Below are 18,735 nucleotides of genomic sequence, written 5' to 3' on the forward strand. Positions count from 1 at the left end.
ATCTTGATATGCTCCTGTCTGTCAGTGGCTGCTACCTACTTCATGCTTCTGCTACAAAAGGCAGGCAATAGCACTGAGGTATTTTGCTGAGATGCTGTATCCTTCCTTTAGTTATCCAAGTCCACTTTCACTGCCTCGAGACATGAATAATTGGAAACATTATGTGGTATTTATGGTCAGCATTTAGCAACTGGTAAAGAAATAACTATGCTTGATGTTGATTAGAAAGCCCCTGATCTTCTTTTCCAGCACTAAGGACAACTAAGTGCCTTACGCTTGCACATTTCCAGGAAAATTTGCATGAGATTTATTTCTTTTTGAGCACTGAGGATTTTTGTTCAGTTGTGGATTGTTTTTTAAACCATCCCCCAATTCACTTTCACTTCCACAGCCAGTTTAACTTAAATTTCTTCAGCTACTTACTGAAGAGGAATGGTGACAAGTTGATAGCCCAGTGGTGTCATTCACCATGGATACTTCAACGATGTCTCCAAATTCCCTCTCTGAAGTTTGCTACAAATTTTCCACAGATGCTGGAAAAACACACACTTCGTTTTGTCAGAACATCACTTATTTATTTAAACCAACCAAGAGTTTTGTAAATCACTAGGCCACTAGCACAGTTCTGTGCCGTAAGGTTACTGCAGAATAACAACCCACAAGGATCACGTGGTCAGACAGTGCTCCTGTGTAGCACCATGTTCAAAACTTGTGGCTGGTGCGATGTTTGTGGGCTTTCTGGAACTGACCTCCAGCACAAGAGAGCCATGTGGTCGATCCCACAAAAATCTGATATCCAAGCAATACTTCTGACTGGCCTCAGCAAAAGAAGAGATGCCCAAGAGAAACAGCACCTGCATTCTCCCATCTGCTGTCCTTCAAACACATCATGCCTACAGCCTTGAAATGTCTCCCACTTTTGTGTAGTACCTGCTCAAAGGAAAAAAAAAACAAAACAAAACAAGTACTTTACAGTAGGGTCTCTGCTGCCTCTCACACAACCCCAGCAGCACCCATGCCTGGCAGACATGCCTGCTGTGCTGCTTCCTGCAAGTAACAAGAGGCAGACAAAAAGGGAGGAGCAATGCTGTGAGTTTCTCACTTGGAGTTGCATACAGTCCTCAAATTTCTCCTTCAGAATCACAGTGGTAAGCTGCATTCTGGGCCCTCAGGCAGCTCATCCTTCAGAACTGCGAGTTCTGCACAGAGAGCCCCCCATCTGCAGTGAAAATAAGTTACCAGCTGCATGCCACCACAACTGTTCAGGGACAACGTGGGGCGAGTAGGACCAGTTCTGGGGAGTCAGCACCGGTGGCACATGAAAATAAACCAATGGGTACTTCATTTGTAATCCCCTCTGCCTCTCAGAACAGAGGACTTTCCTATGACACTCCATTGTACATATCCTCATTATTTCTTTTCCTGCGAGAAGTGATAGATGCCTAATTCCACTTCCCTCTATGCAAGATGTGGCTTCAAATGAGGCGTATCAATGGACTGTCTGCACGGGGACGCAGCAGGGGAATGTGTTCATCGCTTCCATCTCTCTAGCACCATTAACAGTTTGGGATGCAGAGCTGCTAGTTAACACAGCACTGCACAGGAACAATCCCCCCACTCAACACTCAGATGTATTTTTAAAAGGAGCTCCCTTATTGTGGGAAAAAAAAAACAACACCTTCTTTCATTTACATAAACAACAGAGTTCATATTTTAAATATATAGTATCTGTGTGTATGTGTGAGCATCAAGTGATATTCAAAGGTAAAATAAAGACAGCCTGTTGCTTTTAGGAGAGAGGTTCGTGGTGAGCGGTTCATGGTGAGCTCAGTAAAATATTCTTATTTTCTGTCAGGAAAGGCATTCATTAACATGTTTTCTGACACCACAAAGAGTTATGAGCACATTAATGGAATTCAAAATGAAAATACAGGTGAAGCAAGCATTTGGGAAGAGCAAAAAGAGATGAACAGTCATTCATATTTTGGGAAAAGTTGAAGGGTTTGGCTCTTTCTTCTTTAAGTGAAGCAAGATAAGTGACTGAGGACTCCTGTGTTTATCAAGGTGCCCAAGAATGAGACAGGAGTGGTCACTTCCCATTTCTGTTTGACCTTGAGACCATAATTGCTAAAGCAGCACCACTGTGTTTCTGTTGTAATTGGCAGCCACTGAGCTGAAGATTAAGCTAGCATGAAAACCGAATTACCACTGAAGTCTTCTAATAAATTGGAAAAAAGAGTTATCTGTAGCCCATAATGCTACATAAGAACTAAAGGTTAAAAATTGCCACTTTTTCTCCTTGGGTTTGTAAGTTAGCTGATGTGCTGACAATAAGATCAGCAATGACTTTCAGAATGATACAGTCTAGAGTGAGAACCAGCAAAGATCTTCCTCAAGTCTCTCTGTTCTAATACCAATACTTTTTTTAATGTCTATTTTAAATGTAATGCTTTAAATACACAGTGCATAATGAAAGGATTTGGGGGTATTTTGCATTGAGTTCTTTGCTATTTCTACAATGTTAGTTCTGCAGTTTCCTCAGAAATATTTCGTATCAGCGGAAGCTGCTGTAGTTATATTAATACGTAACTCAAGAAATAGAAGAATGAGATCAAGACCACTGAATACTCCCATAGAATCAGAGCACAACTCTGCACTGCTTTCATCTCTTCCCATGGATATAAGCCAGCTGTCATGGCACTAAAACCAAGGAAGCTGCTTAGATAAAGCTAAAAGGAGAACCAATGAGCTTTGTCTGTTGGCTACTCAAATGCGTTTGTACTTGCAAGCTATAATCTACCACAAATAGCCACATTTAAAGAATGCAATTACATGGAACAAAGCTGATGACTCTTTCAATGCACAGAGATCATTAGAAAATGGAAACCAGTTGCAAGCTATTATTTCTTTGCACCAGAGAAATGAATTGATTACGTGTAAGCTGATTTTCTGTCACACATTCGTAGAGGTGTGCTTGTAAAATCCACTCAAGCCTGCTAGCTCCAGCCCATCTAGAGCAGACATACAGATGGGAAAGTAAGGCAATCTGGGGATGCTGGGGAAGCCTTAATAACTCTATTTGCTATTTCAGACACTTACCTACAGTACAGGCAAATACAAAATACTCAAGCTGAGTTTTTGCGAGCTTCAGCAAAGAAGCTAGCAATATTTATTGTAAAGAGAAGTAAAAATAAATGGGAACCATGCTGATCCCTAAAATATTTCTCCCTACTTCAGCATTTCTCTAAGCAAGTGGTCACATTTTGAAGTCAATACTGAAAATCTTAAGGAGATTTAAAAAAACCCTGAATCTAGTTTTCTCAACACATTGTACCTCTTGTAACAGACAAAAAGATGTCCTCTGTTGGAATCAACTTCACTGCGATATCTTCCTCCATCATGAGAAGTGGCTTCTCCCAGCTGGCTGCTGCCAGACTTTCAAAGAGCACACAGTCCTCTCTATTTCTACCATGCAATGCTGAATGTAAGTCTTACAGAGGCCTATCCTCTTTTTGAATGATTTGAGAAAACCTCCAAAGCCCGTCTATCTACAATGACCAGGCTTTCAAAAGGGAAACACGTTTCTAAGGACAGAACGTATTTCAACTAATTTATTTCTTTTTGTACCATTGCTGGATCTCAATAAAAGACTGAACTACTATTTCTTGGAATAAAATTTCTTATTACTTTGTAATTCTGACCAGCCATTGGTGTGTATGTGTGCTTTCACGTCTAAGAGAAAAGGGTTCTGGTGAAGTCTTGCAGTACTGATTAAACTCGCTCAGCTTGCTCCAAGACAAGCTTCAAGCAGGCACCATTTATTTTAAAGATTGATTTTGACTAAGCTAGCAAAAAGATGAGGTATGAAGAAAGTTTTTGATTATGAACTGAAAGATCAAGTGGTTACACACAGTAAAAGCTCTCAAAATTTCACATTAAAGCAACCAGTAGACGAAGGCCTCATTTGCAGAAGCAAGTCAAAACCATCACTTTAAAATCAGAAAATCTTGGGTTACTCCATGCAGTCCCAAGATCAACAGGATTGCATTGGATCTCCATGAATGCTGTCTGGAGCAAATGTTCCCTCAGGGCTTCTGGCACACCCCATGCCCATCACAGCCTCATATGCTGGAGGATTAGCACTCACCAGCTACCTCAGGCATTCTTCCACCTGTAAAGTGGATGCTGCTCATCTCTGGCACAAAGCTCTGTCCAGAGCAATGACATTGGAAAGTAATTTTGTTGATCAATACCGGTTAGGACTGAAATTAATCAAGAGCAGGTGCTGATGGGGAGGCTGCAGAGCAAGTATTGGGCTGATGATAGTCATTTCCTTTATATTTTACTCTTTAATATCAACTGTTAGAGCTACTCAATCAGCTTCATCTTTTTTACTTTTGATTTTCAGCCACTTTTGCATGTAACATCAGCGATGATATGTAGACTATCACTACACAATCTCTAGACCTGGCTACAATGATAAAAGTATAACAGCTTTACTGCACCAACCTTGGCCTTGTATCCCTGCTGAGATGCACTTCAGAAACCAAGGAAGCGGTGACACTTGTAATTAACACAAGGAGGGCTAAGCTACAGCCTTACAGAAAGAACAGTCGCAAAAAATGAAATAATAAAAAAAATAAATTAGGCATTTCAGAAATACCAAGAACACCTTCTGCTTTCCCTTACCCCCCTCTGATACTGAACTCCCATTCAGACAGAATCCTGCACCCTGAGGAACTAGATGTAATGCCCCTCAAAGATCTGAGATCTTCATCTCAGAAGAAACCTCAGGAAATTTTGTAGACAGTATAGCCTAAAATAAACTAAGGCATTACTTCCAACAAAAATGAGAATTTTCTTTTCTCCTACTATTTTTTTTTTTCTGTCAGCTTCAAATAATTCAAACCAAAACAAATAAAACTGTTGGAGAAGTGTGTTTTCCAGATATGACGGTAATACAGTCAAAGCTTGATCTCAGTCAGAAAAAGCTTCACGCAATAGATTTTTACCAGTTCTGTCTACCACTTGTTTCACATGCGTACAGCAGCCTTAAACATAAAATAGAATGACATCTCCTCAGGAAGTGTAATTAAATAAAATGAGAATATAACTAAGGAAATGAGCCCTTAAAGATTCATTTAAGGAACAGTACACTGGTGCTGGGAACCTACTGGGGACTGTAAATCCCGGCTGGAGAACGTGCACAGGGCCTTCCATAGATAGATGCAAGATTGTTGGGAGCTTGTTTTATTCCAGAAGAAATAAATGATTGATAAAGGCATAGGCTTTGTAAATTTTTCTCCAGGAAAAAAACAAATAGATAAATTAGCATCTTCTCTTTCGCTGTTATGCTTCTAAAGCATTTCTGTGGTCCTGTTTACTCCCGAATGCATGCGTTCTTGGGCATTATCCTGTGATGGTTTTTTGCTTGTTTTTCAATTCTGGATAACTTGTGCCATGTTACAATAAGAATACTAGTATCCAGGAACATAAGCAGAATGTTAGATACTATTTTTCTAAGGAAGCAAGCTTCTCAAGAGAAGTCAGAAAGAGCAAGCTGAGTTACAGGCGCTGCAGCAGAGGGTTTCCCCACCTTTCAATGACCTAGGCTTCACAGAAACCATTGTGTAGCATAACTCCAATGATCAAGTGACAGTGAAGTGAGCTTCCGCCTTGCACCAGCACAGCACCCGTTCTCTCACGCCACTGATGGTTTTCACCGACTCATTTCACTCAATGCTGCAGAAGTGATTCTTCAAAACCAAATATTTCCTCTGGGGAGCAGCAGGTGGCTTGGGGTGAACAGAGCACCAGATGCCACCTGCAAGGGAACAAACAGCAGCTCTTGAAGAAATACAGGAAAGGCAGCTTGCTTAGAAAAGCTGCCTGAAGAAGGGAAAAGGATGGCTTGCTTAACCCACAGACAGCAACGAGCACAGCTCAGCCTGCTGTCTGGGAGTAGCATAAGTTGAGACCTTAAGCAAAGAAAACCAGACCCTCCACCTGAAACTGTCCGTCCCCACCCCCCCCAAGGGATCAAGTCAGCTCTTCAGCCAGGCAAGCACAGTATAGTTTCAGGCTTCCTGTGTGTCATGGTTCTATGCTTTTTTTTTTGTTGTTTTGTTTTTTTGGGTTTCAGTATTCCACATCAAAACATCATGTAGTGTACGGGGCATTAAAGTGTCACTGCCCCAATCCCAGCTACCTATCCCTGTACATTAGAGCAGTCACGGGATCTGGCCCTTCCGGGTGGGGGGGCGCTCTCTTGCTGCCTTGCAGTGGGTGCTGGAGGTGCTTTCCTGGCCGTTCCAAGCTTTTCAGGTTTGAATCGGTCCCGGGAACTCTCTCTCTCATCTTGTCTGATTTATTAATCTCAATTTCAATTAAATTGTATATATTGTGTCATCTTGTATTCCGATACTATAGTAAAAATAAGTTTTCCTCCATAGATTGTTGCTGCTGCTCTTTTCCTCCCTTCCTTCCTTCCAATTTTTGTGGGACTGGGGGGGGAGGGCAGAGGCCTGTTGCCCCTGTCACAGACATAGATTGATCTGGTCAACTCCGTGACACTGTGCCACCACAGAGTGTCTGTATGTGTGCACACACCACAGAATCTGAGCGTGACCTAGAGGTAACAGCACCACTATACATGAAAGATGAAGCAGAGCCACACCATGTGTCAACAAAACCCACCTCAGGTACATTTTCATTCTTTCATCTACTTGAGGTAAGAGCTGAAACCTCTGTTTGTACAATCCTCTGGGGGCATTTTTGTTTCTTCCACAGAGAAATTGGCTTTTTAACGTTTAAGAGCCATGGTAACTCATGATACTATATCTGCTATCTCCATGCTGCAGACAGCTGTTTTCTTACAGTTTCCATCCTGTGGAATTACCCTGGCTGTGGCTCTGAGTCCCCTAGACGTCAAAACCTCACATCCAACACAGAAATATTTTCAGTATGATGACTAAAAATAAAGACCCGTCAACCATTCCCTCCTTGGTGTCTACGCATTAACCTGGAGGGTCATCTTTGTCACCTCTACAGCACTCTTCATTTCCTCGCAGCACCTCTTTAGCTACTGATTGATTAGTCTTCTCTGCTTACTTTTACTGCATTTTTCCAACAAGAAAAAAAAGCAATCTTTGTTACTTCAACAATGATGAGATACGTGCAAGTTGAACAGATTGGAAGGGAACAATTTTTAGGCCACTTACATTGCAGAAGTAAACTTGGCCAATTTCTGATAGGCATCAGAGCTGACTTCCCCAGTTACAGACAAACTCTGATCAAATATTTGGCCTAATTATATATAGCAGATATATTGCAAATAACTCACTATTTCATTTATTTTTGCAAAGAAGAAGAGAAGTCAGATTATACTCTAAAAATAAAAAAAATATATTAAAAAAATCTCACAACAGAATCCTTCCTATTATCCGAAGGAGCTTTCTGCACACTTCAGCTGTGAAGTTCACAGGATGAACTTCATTTCAAAAGATGGCCTTCACAGAAGAGTGGAGCTTGGATACACTAAAACTAACTTTATCTTACCCAGGTCCTTACCAGAAACTTCATAAAAATCATTTTTCTTCCCTTTCATTTTAACTGTTCTATTTATAGCCTGCTTTTATCTACAGATTTCACCTTTCATAGATTTAACACTTGTTTAGATAAGCCATGGTGTCCCATGGTGTGATTTAAGCCCCCAAACTTCTGCATAAATCAGCTCAGATCCATGAATGTCAGTGTGACCTAGCAAAAGGGCATTTTAGGAGTGGCTAAATAAGGTGGTAGGACAGAGCAAAGCATGGCTAGCACATTTCAAGCCAAAAGCCATTCCACTGCACTAAGTCCTTCATAAACATTTAGTAATGGACTCAACCAAACAAATGGGAAGACTGGCATTTCATAAAAGGGCCAAAAATCAGAACAGCCATGCCAAATACAGCACATGTCATTCAGAATGGCCTTGCTTGGGGGAAATAAGCTTTGGTAAGTCATGAGGCTGCAGCTGTTCCCACTGGCTCTGGAGGTGCCTCAGGCATCAGACCAGCTTCCTTATTCATGGTTCCTGCACATACTCCCACAAAGGTTCCCAGGTTAACCAGGTTTCCTGCTACCAGCCGAAAGGCAATGCAGGGTCAGCAGTAGAAGATTTTGGTTAGAGGGAAATAGAGCTGTTCACCTGCAGCAGCTGTGGGAAAATGCCCCCATCCTATCTGTGATGCCAACAACATGACAAAAGAGATTGACCTGTGCCTCCAAAAGGGAAAGGGCTTCTTTCTTCAAGATATGACCAAAAAGTTAGCATTCTTGACTGCTTGGCACCTAGATAGATGGCTTTAGCTTTCAGAGAGCTGCACGAGGACAAGGAGAAGGCTGTGAACTGCTTCCAGCTGAATTCAAGTCTGCCACTTGGTCTGACTCAGACAGGGCTCTGGCTCCTTATCCTGCCAAGCACAGAGCAGTTACAGGAGTTAAACCTATGGAGATGGCATTTTGGTTTTTCATTTGGAGTGGGAGATGGTTCCAAGCTCTCCCTCCTCAATCAATGTTAGCTGTATCTCAACTAGAAGAATTTGGTGACTAAGCAAGAGAGGCAAGAGGGCAATTTCTGATATTCTAGAATAAACTGAGCATTACATTTTACTAGAAATTATGTGTCTTCTATCAGAAATGCTGGTGCTTAATTTTTTTTATTTTTTTATTTTTTTTACAAATAAAAACATCTTGCTTATAAAACAGTAAGAAAGGTTTTACCCCTAAGCCAGTTAACAAACAAAATGTTGGCAGGATCTATACACTTAGTCTGTGCCAGCACAAGAGTCTGCAAGACAGAAAAGGCAAGGAAGGGAAGAGAAGCTTCAAATCTAAGCAGCTTAAGGACATCAAGAACATTTTCCAGCCTGCTCAAACTTCCAACATCCAACAAAAATTCCTGCTGCAGGACTATCAGCAAGGGACACCAGTTCATCTTGTCCTTGGCTCTGCCTCAGTGCCCTCAATCACTCCCAGATCAGCAGCACAAAGTGAAGGGAGGTTCTGATCCAGCTGGAAATCCAAGGGACACAAAAGGGTCATTGCCTTGCCTACTCCTCAGGGGGACCTCCATGCAGCACTAAACCAGCATGTTCCTGCACCACAGTCACTGAAGTCATACAGAATCACATTTTCTTTGCTGATTTTTTGCATCAAGGTTGTGCAACCCAAACTTCCAGTTCTTTGGCTCAGGGTTTAAGCACCACGCTGGGGACAACCTGTAATCCTGCTTCATCAGTTTGCCATTCCTGCATGCTGACCTGCTCTCCAGCACAGCAGTTATCAGGCTTTGATAACGGGAACTTCAGACCAGGCTATGTCCTTCACATAGTTGCTTGCCCAACACATCAACACCCACGTGCAATAAACCCCATCCATACACCACTTAGATCACAACCATTTGGGCCACAAGGCCCAGCCTCCACAACAGGCACCCAAGCAGAAAACAGGGCAGCAATTCCACAGCCCTGCCTCCAGCTGCTGGGGGGGATAGACAGCAGGCCTTGCTCTTTTCTAGTCCCCACCTCCCAAATTACAGTTGGATTTATGTAACAAGAGTATATAGGTGGATGGTGGTGGACAGTGGAACACGAGAATTCTGTACTAACAACAGAGGCTTCTTAAAGGGAAAAAATAATAGTAATAATAATAAAAAAGATCTTCCCCCAACCTGCTGTCCTTTAGAAAGTCACAAAGAACAATCCAGATGGCATAACAAAGGCACACGTTCAAAAATCCTTTGAACCTGTTCAAGTAATTCTTAGCACAACTCAGTTGTTAGGGGATAACAAGAGATCTTTGCTCAGATTAAGAGCAGATTTATCTTTTAGCAACTTCTCTTTACAAACGATGAAAAGATAAAACCTGAAGAAGTGGATACAACCGGTCAGTTCTCAAAGAAAATGCATTCTTATCCTTCTAACAGAAAGGAGTCCTTATTTCAGTTTCCCACTTCAAAAATAAATATATCCATTCTCAATGTTGACAGGAAAGCAACTGCTTCCTTTATAGATAAAGGACTAAAAGATGCATCTCAAAAGACACGGGTTGTTTTTTCGTTTCTTTTTTTTTTTGTTTTAATTTTTTTTAATTTTTTTTATTTTTATTTTTTTTTAGAGACAGATTTATATCAAATATACCATGAAACCATTTGGCTTTGATTATTTAGCATAAAAAGAAGAAAGGTTTTTACTACCATATAGAACTGAACATTTCAAATGAACTCCGCCAGGATGTGTCAGAGCACCTTCAAACGTCTATATTTTACTAATGGATCGGTGATACACCAATTATTGTGTACCAATAATCGAATTAAAAACGCACTCTGAGTAAAGAATCTGGCCCAGCTCCAAACCCAGACTATTTGAACAAGCTAATGGAAACATTAGGTGCCAGGCTGCGTGCTTTGTTTCCTAATGAAGAGAGTATTTGGCTGACACGGAACCAATTTACGTGTAAAAGCCAAACAATTAAAAAGATCACGGATCTAAAACTGAGCTGTTTCACACATGCAAACCAAGCCACCTAACATCAAATAAACTGACACATTCAAACAAGACTGAGTTACAGTGCACGTGGCTTGCTAACAGAGAACTGCACCCAACTACCACATTTCATAACTGCATACAACGAATACTAACAACCTAAAAGACAGAAATCACAGCAGTTAGGTTACAAATGGTAGATGAAGATTCAAACTATCCTTCTCTCTCCAAAAAGATCTTGGGGCAGACTGCACCCACAGATCATAATAAAATGGCTTATGTTGGAAGGGACCTTGAAAACCATCTACCTCCAACCGCCTGCTGCAGGCAGAGCTGCCAACCACTAAATCAGGCACCAGATCAGGCTGCCCAGTGTCCCCTTGCAGCCTGGCCTTGAACACCTCCAGGAATGGGGCACCTTCCCCCATTATTTTGGCTGCCCTTACAATTGCCTTCTATTTTGATAAAGAGGTACATAATGTCCAATAGAGCGGATGGTGAGCATCAGCCTGTGACAAATGTGACGTGTGGAGGCTATAGGTGGATGCTGGAGCAGAGATGCACTTCTGAGGGTGTGGGAAGGTAAGAGTCTGCCTGAGGTAGTGAGCAATCTGGCACAAGCCCTGCAGTTTCCAGCCGTTCAGCCATCTCCAAGTTTCAAGTTCCATAAGCTGAGAAAGCAAGCCAGCATCTTCTCACTCACAGTGGTGATTATTTTGATGTAAAACTGTTAACACATGGCATTCAAAGGACAAAGCTCCAAGTCCTAGCTAAAAACAATTATCCCCAGGCATGCGAAATCAGATTCTAAAAGGCTTTTTGCTTTTCACTGTCAGATGGCTTTTCCTTGGTTTTCCTCATTCTTGGCTGCATAAATACACACCCGGCATCAAGCAGAACACCCTGGTTAGTCCCTGACAAATCAGTGACTCCAGCACAGCACATACTTCATGTGAGCCACAAATGCAGAGAACCCCCACTCCTATAGAAAAGGAAAAGCTTACATGCATGCGAGTCCCATAAGGAGAAGAAAGGAGCAATTAGAAAACAGTATTAAATTCAAACATCTTCAATGGGGTCTGCTGAAGCATATGGGAAGGATAAGAGGAAAAGAATAATTAAACAAAACAAAACACATACTTCAGGGCAGTAACTGAACTTTCCAGGTCCAGAACATCTTATGCATTAGAATGCTCTCACCTGCAGCCTCAGTAGGGCTTCCTATGAGTAACAGACACGTACAGTATCCACCCATTGGGACAAATGTTATGCTTCTTCACTGCTTTTCCTTTCCTCTCCAGATGTTTTTTCCTTAATTTTAGCTTGAAAAAACTGAGAAAGCTACTCCCTGTGACTGTCACATCAAATACAGGTCAAGCCTCAAGTTGATGCCACAGAAATTGGTGACAATTTTAGCTTTGAAAAAAAACCAAGTTAGAAGATCAGATTGCAATTTATCCATGCAGACAACAGGAAATCCAAGATTCTGCCTGACAGTAAATAACTCTTAGGAATTAAGGCTGAGATCTTGAGACCCCTTTCTTTGGAACACCACACTGCTACTCATCTTCCCCCCAAAACACCACCAAGAAAATAAAGAACAAACAAATCAAAACCACCACACAAACATACATACCCCCAAATCACGCATGCCACTGTACAAATGCTGCCTTACAGGTAAAGACTCAAAGAAAAGCCAGAGCAACATTGTACAGTTTGTCTCTTGCCCCTCTGAGAAGAGAGGAGCATTCTGAACATATACCACAGCAAGAACACAAATCTAGCTAAAGAGAACAACAATGCATTTTGATTTCAAGGTTTTCAGACAGAGGAAAGAAAGAGGACCACATATTGCACTGGATTCCTCAAAAATGCTCCAGTTTCTCAGACTGATTCACCTTACCATGATAATTATTTGGGCTTCTGAGGTTATCATACTTCAAATATCCAGTAACTGCAATATAGCAAACAAGATAAATATTCCTTCTCTTTCCCACTGCACGAGATAACATTGCCTTTGTGTTTACATGCTAAGAAATATAATCTCATTCTAAAGACATATTTATTCAGATAGTGGATACTGTATGAATTATTGAACAAAATTAACCAAACAAAAAAAAAAAAAACAAAAAAAAACAACCAACATCATTAGCATTAACAGATTATTTGCAGCATTTGCTTGCAGTTTATTTAATTGTCTCTGCATCAACAGCCCTTGAAATGTACCTTCCCTTTCTACATACATCAGTGACACCTCTTACAGCGCTGGAAGAGTTTCATTTTAAGTTTTTAAACAGTTGGAACCCTTCATGAGCCTTAAAGAGTCTGATACCTATGAGGGTGGGTGTCTCAGAGGAGGTCAGTGTAAGTACTCAGCAAGCATTGGAAGACTTTTCATATGAGAAAGGCATCAAGTTAAGCTCCCTTGCACACGCCAAGACCTTGACCAGGTTTACCAAGCATAAAGCAGCGTTGCTCTAACAACCATCAGTTAAAACACATTTTGATAGCACACATTAGATGCTTTTATACGCATGCAAAGGCTTCTTCCAGGAGGAAGCATCAATGAAAGCCAGAACATTCACCCTTATGCGCCTTTATGAATAACACATTTACTCTTCATATAAAAACAGTGATAACCTAGTACAGAGAAAAGGAGGGAAGCCAAGACATCAGTTTCAGAACTGATCAAAGTTTATAAGAAAACAAAACAAAAAACAAAAACAAAAAAACAACCTTCCACAAATATTGGGTATGGGCTTGAATTAACCATCTACACTACAAGCTTTGAAATCTCAATCTATGCACATGAAGCAACACACTCAACAGTGAGCTGATGTCTACTTTGATCAGGGACTATCAAAGGGATTCCATGCATTTAAACTCCTAAGTCCCACTGCAATTTAATAGTCTGGAGAATTTAAATGCCTTGGACTCAATCATACAAGTTTTGGGGGTTTTGGTTTTTTTTGTTTTGCTTTTCTTTTTTTGGTTGTTTTTTTTCCCTCCTTTTCCTTCCTTTCCACCTTTCTGACTGTAAGAATCCTTAAACCATTTCTTTCCACTGCTGGAAAAAGAGGAATGACATAGAATCATAACCATCACCTGCCACAGCTCACTCTCAATAACGACTCAACTAAGGCCAGCTGAGTAATGCTAATCATTTCCAATTACTTCAAATCAAACGCAAAGTGTTACTTTGCTGTTTGTGTCTAAGTCAGTGCTCGCAATTTGCAGCGCAGTCACCTCCGCTCCGGCTGGCGTTCGTGCAGCGCCGATCCACGTAATCCCAATCCTTTGCTCCCCAACGAAAGGAATCACAGATCCTCACTGTCAGCGCACGTTTAGACCGCCGTTTACAACAATTTGAACGCTACACCTACGAAGGACGTTTTCACGACTCCGAGAATCCCTGAGGTCAGCGGGAAAGAGCTCTGAGGTCACCCAGCGCGGCCACGTGCAGCCCGGCACAGCTCACAAGGCAGCCGCTCCGCGCCATCATGGCGCCGCCTCCTCACCTGAGCTGCCCCGGGCACGCGCCCATCGCTCAGCAACAGCCAACCCTCAGCGCTCGGTTAGCGCTGCGCCGGCCGACGCCGGGGCACGGGGAGGGCAGCTCCGACAAGTAACTGTTTGCATTTCAATACGGTGCTCTGAACGGCTAAGAACACGCAGCCGGTTTGATAAAGGAGTTCGAGAACAGGTTTCAAGGTCATCAGAAATCTCTGATGGCCGCCCCCATAGCTCGCTGAGAATTGCAATCACTGCCACAGAACAAAACTGATGCATTAGTGTCACAAGAACAAGGTCAAACATCTCACTAACTTTACGGTTTCACAGAATCACAGAATGGCCAGGGTTGGAAAGGACCTCAAGGATCATGTAGTTCCAACCCCCCTGCCTAGCAGGGCCACCAAACATACACATTCAGATCAGGTTGCCCAGGACCCCGTCCAACCTGGCCTTAAACACGTCCAAGGACAGGGTTTCATTCCTCTCCTTTTTAATATTTTAAGAAAAAAATAAAATTCACATATAAATAACATTGTATATTCTACAAGGGCTGCTCCAAATGCAATGCCTCCTGTTTTATGACGTTGTCCCGGTGTCAGAGATGGTTGTTGGTATAGCAGTAGACGTTGAACCCTCCTACCAATACTTACTTCCATTTTATTGCTGTGTTGCTGGTCTAGGATTAAATGGGGAGGTTGGTGGCTCTGCACATGGCCGGGGGTTGGAGATTCATGATCCTTGAGGTCCCTTCCAACCCTGGCCATTCTGTGATTCTGTGACAGTTGGCAGCAGAGGGGCACTCTGACAAAATGGCATCTGACGTGGAAGCGTGCATGAAGCAAAGGGGTGGAATTGAATTCCTCCATATGGAGAAAAAAATGGCACCCACTGACATTCACTGATGTTTGCTGAATGCTTATATGGAGACCAAACAGTAGATGTGAACAGAGAGGCAATGGGTGGCATGTTTCAGCGGTGGCAACAGTAGGTCACCTCTGCTGGTGCACACCACACTTGTAAAATTCTGCAAGTTCTGGTTCATCACCGGCAAAAATACAAAGCTAATGGTGTTGGGGGATTTAAAAAAAAAAAAAAAAAAAAAAAGTTTTGTAGACAAGAATTTGCTCTATCACACTGTGCTATTGTGCTCTTGGTGTCTGTTATAATTTCTCTGGAAACAAATATGAGGCATTACTTCCAAGCAGCTTAAGTTTATGCAGCCCAAGACAAGTCCTCTTGACACAGTGCAGCCATGGCAAACCAAAACTTGGACTAACCCCAACCATCCCCACCGTGCCCACTAACCACATCACTCAGTGGCACATCTCCATGTTTCTTGAACACTCCCACAGACAGTGGCAGCCTGCGCCTATGCATTTCCACTCATTCTGAGAAGAAATTTTCTTAATAGCCAATTTAAGTGTCCCCTGGCACAATTTAAGGCCATTACCTCTCATCCTGCTGCTGCACCCTGGGAAAATAGGTCAACTTCCATCTCACCACAACCTCCTAATGGCAATGGCAAGATCTCCCCTGAGCCTCCTCTTCACAAGACTGAACAATTCCAGTTCCCCCAGCCCCTCCCTATAAGACCTGTGCTTAGAGTCCTCACAGCTTTGTTGCCTTTTTCTGGACATGCTCTAGGACTTCAGTGTAGCCCACAGCTTCTCATGGCTATATCACCCCAGAGGGCCACCTCTTCCTGTCAGAGGTTCCTCTCTCCCTCTTGTCTTTGCACTCCACCTCCACTTTCCAGCCATGATATCTCAGTCATGAGATACCATATGCCCTTCATCCCCCAAACATAGCATCTGCTGCATGCAAGATGTAGACCTCTGGTTTCCAAAAACAGCAGGACTTGCCTCACAACACACCTTTGTGGTCTCAGTCACCAATTACTCCCAGCTGCTAAATGCAACATAGCTGCATTCCAGAGTAAAATAGGGTTTATTAAGGCACTGAATTGATAGCTTCATATTCTTCCATGGTAGACGCTACAAGCACATGGACAGACAGCCCTCATTGATGCAAATGCTCTGCAAAAGCTCTATTTCAAAGCATATGTTTCTCTACTTGATACTTTGACAGACAAGTAACAAGATGATGCCAGGCATGCAAACATGCAAGAGAAAACTCCTGCTTTAAGTGTGCATTTCCCTGTCAAAAAACTGGACAAACACTGAACAGCTGTTCACAGCCAACACAAGGAGTGCCACCAAAAAGGGATGAGCAATGCTGCCCAGGCCCTGGACATCAGAGACTCACAGCCCAGCCTATGTTGTATGCCAGGATCAGCCTGACCCAAGCATCCCATCTAGCATCACCTGGATGTTAGGAAACCTCTCCATTAAATAAGAAGCGTATGCAGCTACCTACAGAGGCCCATCACCCTGCTGCATACCCCACTGAAGTCTCAGTTGAGCCCCTTGCTTGTTTTATTCTCAGGCTCTCCACCATTGCTGAGGAGCACTTCCCACTCAGGGCCCTGCTCGCTCTTCTGGGATCCTTACTGAAGTTCTGAGACCAAGTGTCATCTCCATTTCCCAGGGTGGTCACCAGCAGTCAGGGGACACAACATCAGGGAATTAGCCAGGATGTGGAACAGTGTTACAGGTTGCTGCAGTCACATCCTTTGGATCCCCAATCTGTAAATAAAACTGTCTTCATAGATTGAAATAGCATTTCTCTTAGGTAGGGAAACATTTCTTTCAAGCACGCATTTCAGTGGCCTGGAATATTTTACTTCTGATAAGTATTTAATTTTTTATAGGTTTAATCCAGTATAAGTCACATAGAAATACACATTAAATAGAACAAAAGTCTTCCTCCTGCTGTTTTATAGAAAACATACATAAATCTCTCTCAGATTCACTGTCGTGCCTGCTTGCTCTTCTAGCTGCAAACCTCACCTGAAATTCTGGGCTCCTTCATGCTAGAGTTAACCAACAGGAAAATATTTCCCTCAGAAAATAACACACTTTTTTTTTTTTTTTTTAAATAAGGGAAAAATTGAATTATAGCAACTCTGAGTTATTTTCTCTAGAATCATAGAATCACCAAGGTTGGAAAAGACCTAAAAGATCACCCAGTCCAACCGTTCACCTATTCCCAATAGCTCCTACTAAACCATGTCCCTCAACACAACATCCAGTCTTTCCTTGAACACCCCCAGGCTCGGTGATTCCACCACCTCTCTGGGCATCCATTCCAGTGCCTGACCACCCTTTCTGAAAAGTAATACTTCCTCATGTCCAGCCTGAATCTCCCCTGCCGTAGCTTGAAACCATTCCCCCTGGTCCTATCACTAATGACACGAGAGAAGAGGCTGACCCCCAGCTCACTACAACCTCCCTTCAGGAAGTTATAGAGAGCAATGAGGTCTCCCCTGAGCCTCCTCTTCTCCAGGCTGAACATTCCCAGCTCCTTCAGCCTCTCCTCATATGGCCTGTGTTCCAGACCCCTCACCAGCTTTGTTGCCCTCCTTTGAACACGTTCCAGGGCCTCAATATCTTTCTTGCAGTGAGGGGCCCAAAACTGGACACAGTACTCGAGGTGCGGCCTCACCAGTGCTGAATACAGGGGAACAATCACCTCTCTGCTCCTGCTTGCAACACTGTTTCTGATGCAAGCCAGGATGCCATTGGCCTTCTTGGCCACCTGGGCACACTGTCGGCTCATATTCAGCCGAGCATCAATCAATACCCCCAGGTCCATTTCCTCTAAGCAGTCCTCCAGCCACACCGCCCCAAGCCTGCTGCGTCGCCTGGGGTTGTTGTGGCCGAAGTGCAGGACCCGGCATTTGGCCTTGTTGAAACTCATCCCATTGGCTTCAGCCCAGCTCTCCAGCCTGTCCAGATCCCTCTGTAGGGCCTCGCTACCCCCAGGCAGATCCACACTTCCAGCCAATTTGGTGTCATCTGCGAATTTACTGAGGGTGCACTCGATGCCCTCATCGAGGTCATCAATAAAGATATTGAAGAGGACAGGCCCCAGCACCGACCCCTGGGGAACACCACTCACAACTGGTCGCCAGCTGGATTTGACTCCATTTACCACCACTACTGAATGGGTAGCATTTTCAAGTCCAAAAGCAGATCGATAATCAGGTAAAACTGCTTTAAAACGTCAGGTCCCACATCCCATTACACACAACTACAGCATTGAAATAAAAATAAAAGGTGCTTTCTTTATTTTAAAAACAATTTGGGAGCATGTTGTGCTATGATTTGTAGCTTCCCACCTGGAACCGTTTAGGTTTCCAAAGCATAGTTACTCATGGTGTATTATTATTCAGAAACTGTCTCCTGTCCCAGCCAGGCACCCCAGCAGTTGAACAATTAGCAAAACACACAAATATTCTCCCCTCCACCATATTTGCTTGATTTTCTTCCATGCCCAGCTGCTTGCCATGTCTGTGTTCATCTGTGATGGTGAGCATTTACTCTCCCCCTCCTTTTAATAGGGATCAAAACAATTAATAAGTTCCCTACCCTTAAAACTACAGAGATTTGTAACAACAATAAAGAAACTGAACAGCTACAGATATCCTAGAGGCCTTCCACTATGACCTACAAAAGAAAAGGAGGGGAAGACAACACAGTTTACTGATGATGGTTATCAGCATTAATCAACCTACAAACAAGTTAGCTCTGAGCAGTTCAAATGAGGGGGAGAAAGTCACTTCAGCAGTACC

Source organism: Centrocercus urophasianus, unplaced genomic scaffold, assembly GCF_019232065.1.
Source record: "Centrocercus urophasianus isolate 14NV4802_14NV808 unplaced genomic scaffold, USGS_Curo_1.0 seq_17, whole genome shotgun sequence".
NCBI lineage: Eukaryota > Metazoa > Chordata > Aves > Galliformes > Phasianidae > Centrocercus > Centrocercus urophasianus.